Source organism: Rhinatrema bivittatum, chromosome 17 (assembly GCF_901001135.1).
Source record: "Rhinatrema bivittatum chromosome 17, aRhiBiv1.1, whole genome shotgun sequence".
NCBI classification, from domain to species: Eukaryota; Metazoa; Chordata; class Amphibia; order Gymnophiona; family Rhinatrematidae; genus Rhinatrema; species Rhinatrema bivittatum.
In genome coordinates this window covers 50,637,012-50,650,847 of record NC_042631.1, presented here as the reverse complement: position 1 = coordinate 50,650,847, position 13,836 = coordinate 50,637,012, and the positions used below count along the sequence as shown (strand labels likewise).

The following is a 13,836-nucleotide window of genomic DNA, read 5'->3' as shown; positions in this document are numbered from 1 at the left end:
ATGCCCCAAATGTAATTGAACGATGTTGATTACTGATCCACACCTTGAGTGTGTTCTTTGTTTGGGTCAGTCCCATGATGTCTCATCGTGCCCAAAATGTGCGGAAATGACCGCTAAAGGTCGGAAAGCACGGCAAGAAAAAATGGAACATTTGTTCCACATCTAACTGCTACCTTCCACATCGACGTCCACCCAGTCGTCTCCAGCCAGAGTATTGAAAAGGATAATTCTTAAAAAGCGTCATCTGGAGGGTTCGGGGGACCGGTCGTCACGGACCCCATCCGCGGCAATCGACAAAGTCAACATCAGGCCTTGAAAAAGCCATGGAGCAACGTTCTAAACATCGGCATCGACATTCTTCGATTCCTGAATCCCTACTATCTCCAGAAAAGTCGGCAGCCAAGCGACCTCGACTGCAAGAGACACGAGGCCTTCGACACCAAGGCGTTCTCCACCTCTCGAAGTGCCGGACATCGAGCCTCCACAGGGCCCTGTGGTAGAACCAATGGACACCCCCACCGCCACTGCATATAACTGCCTCTTCCTGCATCAGCTATTACAGAGGAACTGAGCGGGTTCATCCGCCAGGCGGTGCGAGAAGTGCTCCAGGAACATCGACCATCAACACAGATGCCAATACCCTCACCAAAGCCAACACCATTGTCAATGTCTGTGTCTGCACCCAATGCCGGTGCCCACACCGATGCCAGGACCAGCACCGATGCCGATCCTGAAGACATTCCCGATGCCAGTACCCACGCCTGGGGCTCCAGGGCAACCGGACATCTCAATTTTTCAAATGCTAATGGATAGACTCGACGCCCTCATCGGTGCCATCCCACCACAACTTCTCCCTACTAAGCCTGCAGGATTAGGGGACGTTCCTGGACAAGGCCCACTTGATGAACCTCAACCAGGACCTTCAGGACTCTTCAGACCAGTAGTCCCATCACTTCCACTGATATCTTCTCCTATCTCTCCTTCTAAACAGGTACCATATGACTCATGGGAAGAGAAAAATACAGATTCTTCATCTGAAAGCTTCATGTCTGAGCCATCTCCTCCTGAAGGAAGGAAAAAGTCTCCACCAGAAGACTTGTCCTTCACTACCTTCATCAAAGATATGGCAAACACAATTCCTTTTAATTTAGTGTCTGAGGAAGATACAAGGCAGCAGACATAAGAACATAAGAAATTGCCATGCTGGGTCAAACCAAGGGTCCATCAAGCCCAGCATCCTGTATCCAACAGAGGCCAAACCAGGCCACAAGAACCTGGCAATTATCCAAACACTAAGAAGATCCCATGTTACTGATGCAATTAATAGCAGTGGCTATTCCCTAAGTAAACTTGATTAATAGCCATTAATGGACTTCTCCTCCAAGAACTTATCCAAACCTTTTTTGAACCCAGCTACACTAACTGCACTAACCACATCCTCTGGCAACAAATTCCAGAGCTTTATTGTGCGTTGAATGAAAAAGAATTTTCTCCGATTAGTCTTAAATGTGCTACTTGCTAACTTCATGGAATGCCCCCTAGTCCTTCTAGGGGGTGGATCCTACAATTTGTGGATCCACCCAAGGAAGTCCTGGCTATTCCTATCCACGAAGTCCTCCTGGAATTACAACATAGGCTTTGGGAACATCCATGTTCCGTTCCGCCAATCAATAAGAGAGTGGACACTACATATCTTGTACATGTCCCTGGTTACCAAAAGTCACAACTACCACACCAATCCGTAGTAGTTGAGTCGGCTCAGAAAAAATCTAAGAGTATAACCTCATTCCTCAGTACCACCAGGGAAGGATCATTGATTCCTGGATTCTCTAGGGAGAAAGGTATTCCAAGGAGCTATGCTTAACTCAGGATAGTGACTTACTAGTTCGATATGACACAATACCAGAGGAATTTATGGAAGCAAATGCAGGAGCTCACTGATTCCCTACCTCAGCAATACCAAGATGCAGCTCAAACAATAATCCATAAGGGACTAGAAGCTGGAAAGTATGAAGTCTGTATGGCTTACGACAGCTTCGAAATCTCTTCAAGGGTTGCAGCTTCAGGGATCAGTGCACGCTGCTGGGCCTGGCTAAAAGCCTCTGACCTCAGGCCTGAGGTACAGGATAAGTTGGTGGACTTGCCCTGCGTGGTCGACAACCTGTTTGGGTCAAAGGTACAGGACGCAGTGGCCCAACTTAAAGAACACACAGACACTGCGTCAATTATCAGCGGTCCCGCAAAACTCTTCCTCTTCAGTGTCCCGCCGCCCACCAAGAAAGGATGCCAGAAAACCATACTACAGGCTGAGAAGATATTATCCACCGGCATCTAGGGGTAGATCTTCTCGTCCACAGCAAAGATTCAGCCCAGACAGCCTAGAACCGCTAGGCCTCAAACCCCCAGCGGCAGGACAAGACCAGCTGCAGGTTTTTGAGGCGGGCGCCAGAGAGTAAAAAGCCATCGCCACAATCCCAACCCACACTTAACATTAGCAGGTCGAGTCTCCTTTCTTCTACAATCATGGTTCCAGTTGACAACAGACCATGGGTACTCTCAATAATATCACAAGGTTACCAACTCAATTTCTTATCAATTCCAAGAGACTCTCCTCCAAGGCCCTTTTTGCTAAACGAAAATCACCATTATTCATCTGCAAGCAGAATTATCCACTCTTCTCGAACAGAGCCGAGGAACCGGTTACCCCGGACTCAGCAGGGCAGAGGATTCTACTCCCGTTATTTCCTCATTCCAAAGAAAACAGGAGGCCTATGTCCCATCCTAGACCTCAGAAATCTCAACAATTTTCTAAGGAAAGAAAAGTTCAGGTTGGTTTCTCTAGGCACCATGCTTCCCCTTCTTCAGACAGGAGATTGGCTTTGTTCTCTGGATCTACAAGACGCTTACGCTCACATTCCAATATTCCCTTCTCATCGCAAATATCTGTGTTTCCTGGTGGGTCAATAGCATTTCCAATACAGGGTACTACCATTCGGACTTGCCTGGCAGTAGTAGCAGCTCAATTACACAAAGAAAGTGTACACGTTTTCCCATACCTGGACGACTGGCTCATCAGAAGTCAATCTTAACAAGGAGCTCTTGTTTCTTTCAGACGAACAATCACTCTGCTGCACTCGATGGGGTTTCTCATCAATTACCAAAAATCCCATCTCATCACGTCTCACCTTAATTCAATCATCGGAGCAGAATTGAACACCATCCTTTCAAGAACTTTCCTACCCAAGGATCAGGCAGAAACACTCTCCTTATTAGCAAACTCGCTACACTCGCAGAAACAAGCGACAGCTCATCAGTTTCTCACTTTACTAGGTCACATGGCCTCCACAGTTCATGTCACTCCTATTGGCCAGATTAGCCATGAGAATAACCCAATGGACATTAAGTTCACAATGGATACAAGCCATTCAACCACTGTCGTCTCCAATTCAAGTAACCCACCAGCTACGTTCATCTCTCCTTTGGTGGGCAAACAGAGACAACTTGCGCAAGGGCCTACCCTTCCAACAACCAGTCCCACAGATAACTTTAACTACAGATGCATCCACCTTAGGTTGGGGAGCTCATATAGACAATCTCCAAACCCAGGGTACTTGGACAAAACGCGAAAACAACATTTCAAATCAATTTCCTGGAACTTCGAGCTATATGTTATGCTCTGCATGCGTTCAAGGTCTGCCTTTCACACAAGACTGTTCTAATTCAATGGATTAATACAGTAGCCATGTTGTACCTGAACAAACAGGGAGGTACGGGCTCCCTGTTTGTCGGAAACCGGACGCCGGCAAAGTTGAGCGTCCGGATTTCAAGCCGCGGGCTGATTTTTAAATTTTTTTATTTTGGGACCTCCGTCTTAATATCGCCATGATATTAAGTCGGTGCCAGCAGAAATTAACATCTACCTTTGGGTAGGCACTAATTTCTGAAAGTAAATGTGCGGCATGGCTGCACATTTTACTTACTGAATCGCGCGGGAATAACTAATAGGGCCATCAACATGCATTTGCATGTTGCGGGTGCTATTAGGTTCAGGGGGGTTGGACGCGCTATTAACCCTTACTGAATAAGGGGTAAAGCTAGCGTGTCAAAAACGCGCATCCAAACAAGTTCTTAGTCATTGTTTCAAGTCATGCTTAGACCACCCTTTAAATTAAGAAAAGAGGAGACAGAATACTGCTCTCCCCTATATTTATTTATTTATTTATTTATTGTTTTGTTATACCGAGTTTCATGAAAGGCATCACATCAACCCGGTTTACAAATAACAAGGAGTGTAAAGCATAACGTAACGTAAAAAGCAATATTTTCAATAGAACCTGAACTTTAAATACAGTGAATCAGAAAAAGGGAGAGGGAAAGTTACAAAAAACAAGGAAAATAACTTGGGATGGAAGGGGAGAAATTGAACAGCACAATATTTACATTTCAGCCTATTGATACATTAGAATAGCAAGTGAAAAATAAGACTATGAAACGGTACATAGGTAATCAAAATGAATAAATATGAAAGTTGTGAATGGTAATAGTATGATAAATATTCAGCAGGAATTAGTGAGAGAGGGTTTGAGGTTGGTTATTCGTGTTTACATTCCATTATTGCATACGAGTTAGTGCTAGTGAGAGGAGGTTTTATTCAAGGCTTGGAAATGCTTTTTTGAAAAGCCAAGTTTTTAGTCTTTTCCTAAATGTTAAAGAGCATGGCTCTTGTCTCAAATCAGGTGGGGATCGAGTTCCAGAGAGCTGGACCTGCTGATGAGAGGCTCTGAGACTCAAGGATTTATGTGGTAGGTTTTGGCCTTTGGAATTTGGAGTGACTCTTTGTAGTGTTCCCTGATAGGCCTGGCGGAGGTGAATTTTTTAAGTGGTATTGTAGGTCGAGTTGCGTGTGTTAGTTGATAGTTTTGTAAATGATGTTAATGGTTTTGTACATGATTCTATAGTGGATCGGAAGCCAATGGAGGTTTTTGAGAATAGGTGAAATGTGGTCAATTTTCCTGGAATTTGTAAGGACTCTGGCTGCAGAGTCTGAACCATTTGTAAAGGTTTGGTGTAAGAAGCTGGGAGGCCTAATAGTAATGAGTTGCAATAATCTAGTTTGGAAAAGATTATTGCTTGCAAGATTGTTCTGAAGTCCTGAGTGTGAAACAGCGGTTTTATTCTTTTCAGGATATGTAATTTGTAGAAGCAATCTTTGGTGGTTTGGTTAATGAATGTTTTGAGGTTGATGAGACGATTGTCTAGGATGGCTCCTAAGTCTCTTACGTGGGTTGTTTGAAGGAGTGTGGGTGGTTTAGGAAGTGTGTTATTGTTTTCCGCGGTGATATGAGCAGGAATTCTGTTTTCGAAGCATTGAGTACAAGGGTTTAGACTGTTGAGGAGAAGTTTAATTTCTAATAGGCAACTGTCCCAGTATTCCATTGTTTTTTAGATTGATTCTTTTATAGGGATACGATCTGTACGTCGTCTGCAAAAAGGAAATGTTTCAGGCTTAATTTTGTAAGTAGTTGGCAGAGTGGTAGCAGGTATTCATTGAAAAGGGTGGGTGAAAGTGATGATCCTTGCGGCACTCCTCTATTAGAAGGGTGGTATTGGGATTCTTTATTATAATTTTGACTCTGTATCCTCTGTTTTCTAGAAATGTTTTGAACCAGTTTAGTGTGGCACCTGTTTAAACCAATGTTTGCCAGCTGTTTTAGAAGAAGGGCGTGGTTGACGGTGTCAAAAGGCCGCCGAGAAGTCAAGGAGGATTAGTAAAATATGCTTGGCCTTTATCAATACCAGAGAGTAGGTAGTCCATGAGTGAAATTAGTAGCGTTTCGGTGCTTGCGCTTTGCGAAAAACCATATTGGTTTTGGGGACAGAATACTGTGGTCCTCTAGGTAGTTGGATAGTTGGGTGTTTACCAGTTTTTCCATGATTTTAGCTATAAATGGTAGGTTGGAAATAGGGCGGAAGTTGTTGGGATCACATGCATTTAGATTTGGTTTTTTTAGCAGTGGCTTGATTGAGGCAAGTTTTTAGGTCATCTGGGTAGATGCCATGTGATAAGGAAGCAGTTTATAATATCTGCTAGGGTTTTTTGCTATTGTGTCCGGGATAAGAAGAAGCATTTTGGTAGGGATTTGGTCAAATGGGTATGATGACGGTTTCATTCTTTTTAATACATTTTGTATCTCTGTGATTGTGATGGGTTCAAAGGCATTAAGCTGGATGTCTTTATTTTGGGGAAGATATGTGTTATCTGGAGACGCAGTGTTTGGAATCAGCTGATTAAGGAGATCCGATATTTTTTTGTTAAAATGAAGAGCCAATTCGTCTGCTTTAGTCTGGGCTTGTTCGGGTGGTATATCTGGAGTGATAGGTTTAGTGAGGCTGGAAACGAAGGCGAATAGAGCTTTTGAGTCAAAGCTGAGATGATGAACCTTTCGGGTATAGTAGTCTCTTTTGATTTTCAACGTGGTACTTTTGTAAAGATGGAGTGATCGTTTGTAATCAGAGAGTGAGGCTGGTGAAGGGGCTTTGCGCCATTTTCTTTCTTTTTGCCGAAGTAATTGTTTGAGTTTTCGTAGTTCATCATTATACCAGGGATGTCGTTTGGATGTATTAGCAGACCTTGTTTTGGTTGTCAGTGGCAGAGCGTGTTTGCTCATAGATTTTGTTATTTTGGACCAGGATTGGAGGGCAGCGTTAGGGGTAGATACTTCAATGAGTGGTAGATCCTGAGGTTAGAGCCTTTACTTAGATGTTCCGAGTTGCAAGGGTTTTTCTGTATAGGAAGAGGGTCTTGAGTTGAGTTTGGAGTCTGATCGAGGTAAGGAAAAGCTGGTGGAGATTAGAGAATGATCTGACCATGGGACTTTTTTGCAATTTGGTTGTTTTGTAAGAGAAATACCAGTGTTTGTAAAGAGTAGAATCGAGCGTGTGGCCCTGCTTTGTGGGTGGTTTATTGATTTGTTTGTCTGAATCCCATCGCTGACAGTGCGGTGAGGATGGGCTTCACAGTTTGTAGAGAGGGGAACTTTGTCAACATGTAAATTGAAGTCACCCAGGATTATAGCAGGGGAGTCAAGATTGAGATGCGAGTTATGGTTTCGATGATAGGAGAGGAGTCTGACTCTAGTAAGCCTGGAGGGGCGTAGGACTAGCAGGATTTGGAGTGGATTTCTGATTTGAACAATCCTAGTTTCTAGTTTAGTTACTGTACTGATGGGGTGGTGTGAGAACCTTAAGGATTTTTTTTTGCAGCTAGGAAGATACCCCTCCTCTTTTTTTTTGTCTTGGGATGGAGAAGAAAATTGTAAGTCTGCGTTGGTAATTGGTTAATGAGTGGTGATGTCTGTGGATTGAGCCATGTTTCTGTTATGGCGCAAACATCTGGGGTTGTGTCCTGCAGTATATCGTTGAGTATAAGAGTTTTGTTGGTGAGAGCTTGGGCGTTGAATAGGATTATGGTGAATAGGGTGAGGCCTAGTTAACTGTGTAGTGGGGGAATCATGATTGGGATGAGTGATTTGTAGGTGCGTGGTCGGTAGTACATTATTGTTCAGGTTGGGATCGGTGCTGGATGAGTGCTACTGGAGCTTGGATGTGCTGCTAGAGACTGGATGTGTGCTTCTTGTAGCCTGGATGAGTGCTGCTAGAGATTGGATGCGTGCCTCTGGAGGACTGGATGAGTGCCGCAGGAGACTGGATGAGTGCCGCAGGAGACTGGATGAGTGCTGCTGGATGAGTGCCTCTGGGGACTGGATGAGTGCTGCTGGATGAGTGCCTCTGGGGACTGGATGAGTGCTGCTGGAGACTGGATGAGTGCTGCAGGAGATTGGATGAGTGCTGCTGGATGAGTGCCTCTGGGGACTGGATGAGTGCTGCTGATGAGTGCCTCTGGGGACTGGATGAGTGCTGCTGGAGACTGGATGAGTGCTGCTGGATGAGTGCCTCTGGGGACTGGATGAGTGCTGCTGGAGACTGGATGGGTGGATGTTGTGATCCACTGGATGGATGGATAAGGGTGGGTAATGGCTCTTGCTCTGGGACGCTCCAAGAGGCGCGCTCCTTCGGGCTCGCGACGCCTGGTGCGAGACGCCCCAGGGAGCGTCTGCAATTTAAGGGCCTGAAAACAGTGCTGGGCTAGAGGCTGGGTTTGGGGGTGGGAGCAGTATCACTCACCACGTGGTCCTGCTGCTTCGTCCTTTATTTTGCAGTTTCTGAGCCCTCTTGTCCCTTTTTTCTCTTAATTTCCCGGTTCACTGTTCACTGCTGGCTCACAGAAGGGAGGGGTGAGCGGGCTCTGCCCCGACTGAGCTGTGCCGACCGCACCGAGCCCCTGCAGTGGAGGAGGGACAGAGACTGAGAAAGGATCCTGGCAGAAAGAGGGACGCCCAGGGAAGTGTCTGTAATTTAAACGCCTGAAAACAGTGCTGGGCTGGGGGTGGGAGCAGTAATCACTCACCAGTGGTCCTGCTGCTTCTCTTTATTTTGCAGGTTTTCTGAGCCCTCTTGTCCCTTTGTTTTCTCTTAATTTCCCGGTTCACTGTTCACTGCTGGCTCACAGAAGGGAGGGGTGAGCGGGCTCTTGCCCCGACTGAGCTGTGCCGACCGCACGAGCCCCTGCAGTGGGAGGAGGACAGAGACTGAGAAAGGATCCTGGCAGAAGAGGGGACGCCCAGGGAAGCGTCTGTAATTTAAACGCCTGAAAACAGTGCTGGGCTGGGGGTGGGAGCAGTATCACTCACCACGTGGTCCTGCTGCTTCTCTTTATTTTGCAGGTTCTGAGCCTCTTGTCCCTTTTTTCTCTTAATTTCCCCGGTCACTGTTCACTGCTGGCTCACAGAAGGGAGGGGGTGAGTGGGCTCTTGCCCCGACTGAGCTGTGCCGACCGCACGAGCCCCTGCAGTGGAGGAGGACAGAGACTGAGAAATATATGCAAAAATATATGAGGTACTACATATATGGTACTACATATATGCAGGTACTACATATATGCAGGTACTACATATATGTAGTACCATATATGTAGTACTACATATATGTACTACATATAGTACTACATATATGTACATACATGTACTACATCTAGTAGTACATATATGTACTACTAGATGTAGTACATATATGTACTACTACATGTATACTATATGTATACTATATGTATACTATACTACATATATGTAGTACTATATATGTACATATATGTTACATATATGTAACATATATGTACTACATATATGTACATATATGTACTACATATAGTACTACTATATGTAGTACATATATGTACTACATATAGTACTACATATATGTATACCATATATGCAGGGTACTACATATATGGTACTACATATATGCAAAAAAATATATACAAAAATATGTGAGGTACTACAGGAGACAGCAAGCAAAAGTAAAGAGAACAGAACAATTCTGGTCGCCAAATCTCAAAAAAAGATATAATTGTGATGGAGAAAGGTACAGAGAAGGGTGACCACAAAATGATAAAGGGGCTGGAGCAGCTCCCATATGAGGAACGACTAAAGAGGTTAGGACTTTTCAGCTTGGGAAAGAGATTGATGAGGGGATGGTGGATATGAGAGAGGTGTTTAAAATAATGAGGAGGTCTAGAACGGGTAGATGTGAATCAGTTATTTACTCTTTCGGATAATAGAAAGACTAGGGGGCATTCCATTAAGTTAGCATGGGGCACATTTAAAACTATCGGAGGAAAGTTCTTTTTTACTCAACGCACAATTAAACTCTGAATTTGTTGCCAGAGGATGTGGTTAGTGCAGTTGTATAGCTGTTGTTTAAAAAAGGATTGGATAAGTTCTTGGAGAAGTCCATTCCTGCTATAATTAAGCTGACTTAGAAAATAGCCACTGCCAATTAGCAACGGTAACATGGAATAGACTTAGTTTATGGGTACTTGCCAGGTTCTTATGGCCTGGATTGGGCCACTGTTGGAAACAGGATGCTGGCTTGATGGACCCTTGGTCTGACCCAGTATGGCATTTTCTTATGTTCTTATGTTCTTCTTATATTCTCCTTTGTCAAGAAGCAGCAGCACAGATTTGGACTGGGCCCTGACACATTCCATGTTTCTCCGGGCCACTTATCTAGCGGGCATCCACAACGTAGTTGCAGATCGCTTCCATCGTCGACAATTCCAACCATCATGAATGGTCCCTGGATCCCTTTAGTAGCGACCAGGATATTTCAACGTGGGGGACAACCAACAATAGACCTCTTTGCATCACACCTGAATCACAAAGTGGACAGGTTCTGCTCCTGCACAAACAGAAACACCAACTAGCCAAGGACAACCTTTGCCTCGCCTTGGAATTCAGGCCTTCTATACGCATATCCTCTGATACCGCTAATAACCAAAACTCTAGAAAGCTACAACAGGACAAGAGGTCCTGATACTCATAGCCCCGCATTGGCCTCGACAAATATGATTTCCCATACTTCTCGGAGACCTCTCGATCTCCAGAGCAATTCGCCTGGGTGTAGCACCTACTCTCATAAACTCAAGATCAGGGCAGGTTGCAACCATCCCAACCTTCAATCCCTATCTCTAACAGCATGGATGTTGAAAGCGTGATCTTTACAACCACTCACTTTCAACTAATGTCTCTTCAAGTGCGTATAGCTTCACGTAAACCTTCCACGCGAAAGAACTATTCTTCGAAATGGAAAAGATTTTCTTGTGGTGCACGCAAAGGACATTGACTCTTTCTCCTGCCCCCACACCTTCTTTGCTAGACTACTTATGTCATCTTTCAGACTCTGGTCTCCAGACCTCATCTGTGCGAGTATATTTAGTGCAATCTTGGCTTACCATAATAAGATGGGAGATGCACCAATATCCATACAACCTCTTGTCAGTAGATTCATGAGAGGTTTACTCACCTTAAACCACCAAACGGCCACCAGTCACAGAATGGGACCTTAATTTGCTGTAACATGCTCATGCGTTCTCCCTTTGAACCCATGAATTCCTGTGATTGCAAAAACTGTACGAAAATCGTGAAAGAACAGCAGAAGTTGAAAGCTTTTTAAAAGTTGCAACTTGTAGAAAGACTTTTAGTAATGGTGGAAATATTCTTGGGCCATGGATAAATCGGAGTTTATCGTAAACCCTAGGCTGTAGCATGAATACCGATAGGGATCGAAATCCCATTAAAATATTAAAATATATTAACTGGCTCACTCTTATCCAAGAAATCTTAAAGTTTGGTAAGCATGGCTGCCCTTTGTTTAAATGTAAGCTTTCCTATAAAGCTATGCTTATTTATGTAACCCAGTAATTCTGTTAATTATAATTTCTATACTATTTTGCTTTGTCACTGTCCTTCAGGCTTACTAGGCTGTACGTTCCTAGATCACATCTGGGGGATGAAGAAAGAAATTAGGAAACCAAAAGGTCCAGTGGAATAAAGGATTGTGAAGAGGGTAAAGTGAGGTGATAAAACACTTTTCAGATATGTCAGAGAAAGGAGGTCTGAAGTGATATAGTGAAAGTGAAAGGTGACAAGAAGCACTGGTGTGGAGAGAGATGAAGAAATGGCGATTAAGCTATCGCAGCAGCCCATTGGAACTCTGATGCCAATTTGCGAGAAATGGATGGCATATTCTCCTACCGGACTGGAAGCCTTCCCAGATCTGGAGGAACTCCATCACCATGGAAGACATACAACTGGGTGCATCAAATACAATATGGAATTCCTGCAGGAGTTGCCCAGGTCTGCTGCTGTCTTTCCCAGAGGGGTGAAGCCCAGCCAGGGCAGAACCCCCCCAACAGGATATTTGTGACATTTGACTTGGTCAGATGAAAAGAGAGGTGCTTGAAATTCAAACTGCATTTGGCATTCATTCAGGAAATCTCTACACTTTGAGGATCCCCATCATACCTTGGAGGTAGAAGCAGATAATGCATGGAAGTAGCAGGCCGTGGCGGATGTGGGTCGGGAGCAGGTGCTGTGGGAGTTGGGCGAGGTAGCCAGACCCTGAAGATAGTTCACCATTGTGTTCAGTTGATCCTGCAACTACTTCAGCTGATGAGCTAACTCGGCTATGGCAGAGGCCTGGGACAGGTCTGCCAAGCTCATGGCCTCAGCGAATGGTGGAGAGTGGCATGGCCTATGCCAACAGCTGGCAAACGTTGCCCTGAAGAGGGCCTCGACTGGATCTACATCTATACCAGTCTCCTGTCCTGCAGTTTGAGCCCTTGGGTTCTGGCAGCCAGCAGGACTTAGGTGGGTTCCTAGGAGGTAGGGAGAGCACGATTCAAGAACATGCCAGGGTCCAGATAGGCAGCAGACAGGAGGTACCGGGAACAGGCCAAGGGTCAGGGTAGGCGGAAGCAAGCGTAGTTAGTTCCAAGTGGCAGGCAAGTGTAGTCAGGTCCAAAGCAATGATCAGGTCCAGGTGGCATGCAAGTGTCAGGTCCAAAGCAAGATATCAGTATCAGGAGACAAGGCTGAAGGCAAGGACGAGATTGGGCTGAGGAGACTCTGGATGAGGACAGACTAGGTAAGGCACAATTAAGCTCTGGAGTTTGTTGCCACAGGATGTGGTTCGTGCAGTAGTGTAGCTGTGTTTTAAAAAAGGTTTGGATAAGTTCATGGAAGGAGAAGTCCCATTAACTGCTATTATCTAGTTCACTTAGGTATTACTGGCATCAGTAGCATGGGATCTTCTTAGTGTTTGGGTACTTGCCAGGTTCTTATGGCCTGGATTGGCCACTGTTGGAAACAGGATGCTGGTCTTGATGGACCCTTGGTCTGACCCAGCATGGCAATTTCTTATGTTCTTATAGTGAAACCGAATGATGGTATACAAAACACGATAGATAAATTAAAATAAAAAACCAAGGCTGACTAGGCAATCTGGGCAAGGCAAGACTGGACAAAGCAGGCTGGGCACAGGAATGCTGGAATGAGGAGCAACACATACTGCACTAGGCAGGAGACCCATTGCCGAGGCTCTGGCTGGAAGTGCGATGGGGTTAAATCCCCAGCTGATGTAGGCCCCACAACCTAGAAGAACACTGGAGGAGCAATGGCGGTCCCTCTACACAAAAGTGGGAGCAGAGAGGAGGCTGGAAACTACAGGCCAGTTAGCCTTACCTCTGTGGTGGGAAAAGCATTGGAATCGCTGCTGAAGGAAAGAATAGTGAACTATCTACAAGCAGCAGAATTGCTGGACCAGAGGCAGCATGGTTTCACCAAGGGAAGTTCCTATCAGATGAATCTGATCAACTTTTTTGATGGGGTGACTAAGGAATTGGATCAAGGAAGAGCGCTTGATGTTATCTACTTGGATTTTAGCAAAGCTTTTGATAAGGTCCTGCACAGGAGGCTTGTGAATAAAATGAGAAGCTTGGGAGTGAGTGCCAAGGTGGTGGCCTGGATAGCAAACTGGTTGAAGGACAGAAGATAATGTGTGATGGTAAATGGAACTTACTCGGAAGAGAGAGCAGTTGTGAGCAGAGTGCTGCAAGGCTCGGTGTTGGGACCCATCCTGTTCAATATCTTTGTGAGCGACATCACGGAAGGGATAGAAGGTAAGGGTTGTCTTTTTGCGGATGATACTAAGAACTGCAACATAGTGAACACGCAGGAAGGAGTGGAGAGAATGAGATGGGATTTAAGGAAGCTGGAAGAGTGGTCGAAGATATGGCAGCTGAGATTCAATGCCAAGAAGTGCAGAGCCATGCATATGGGGTGTTGAAACCCGAAGGAAATGTATACGATGGGGGGTGAAGGGCTGATGTGCACGGAGCAGGAGAGAGACCTTGGGGTGAAAGTGTCTAATGATCTGAAG

At 45.1% G+C, this 13,836-nt stretch overlaps 1 long non-coding RNA gene across 2 annotated transcripts in view; it reads right to left on the bottom strand.

Annotated features, from left to right (window-relative positions):
- The window catches only part of LOC115079095, a 35,892-nt gene extending 27,368 nt beyond the window's left edge, over positions 1-8,524 (bottom strand). For both annotated transcript variants that reach the window (XR_003853191.1, XR_003853190.1), the window contains exon 1: positions 8,468-8,524. This is a non-coding gene — a long non-coding RNA (uncharacterized LOC115079095). The remainder of the gene's footprint in view (positions 1-8,467) is intronic.
- Between the last annotated feature and the right edge of the window lie 5,312 nt (positions 8,525-13,836).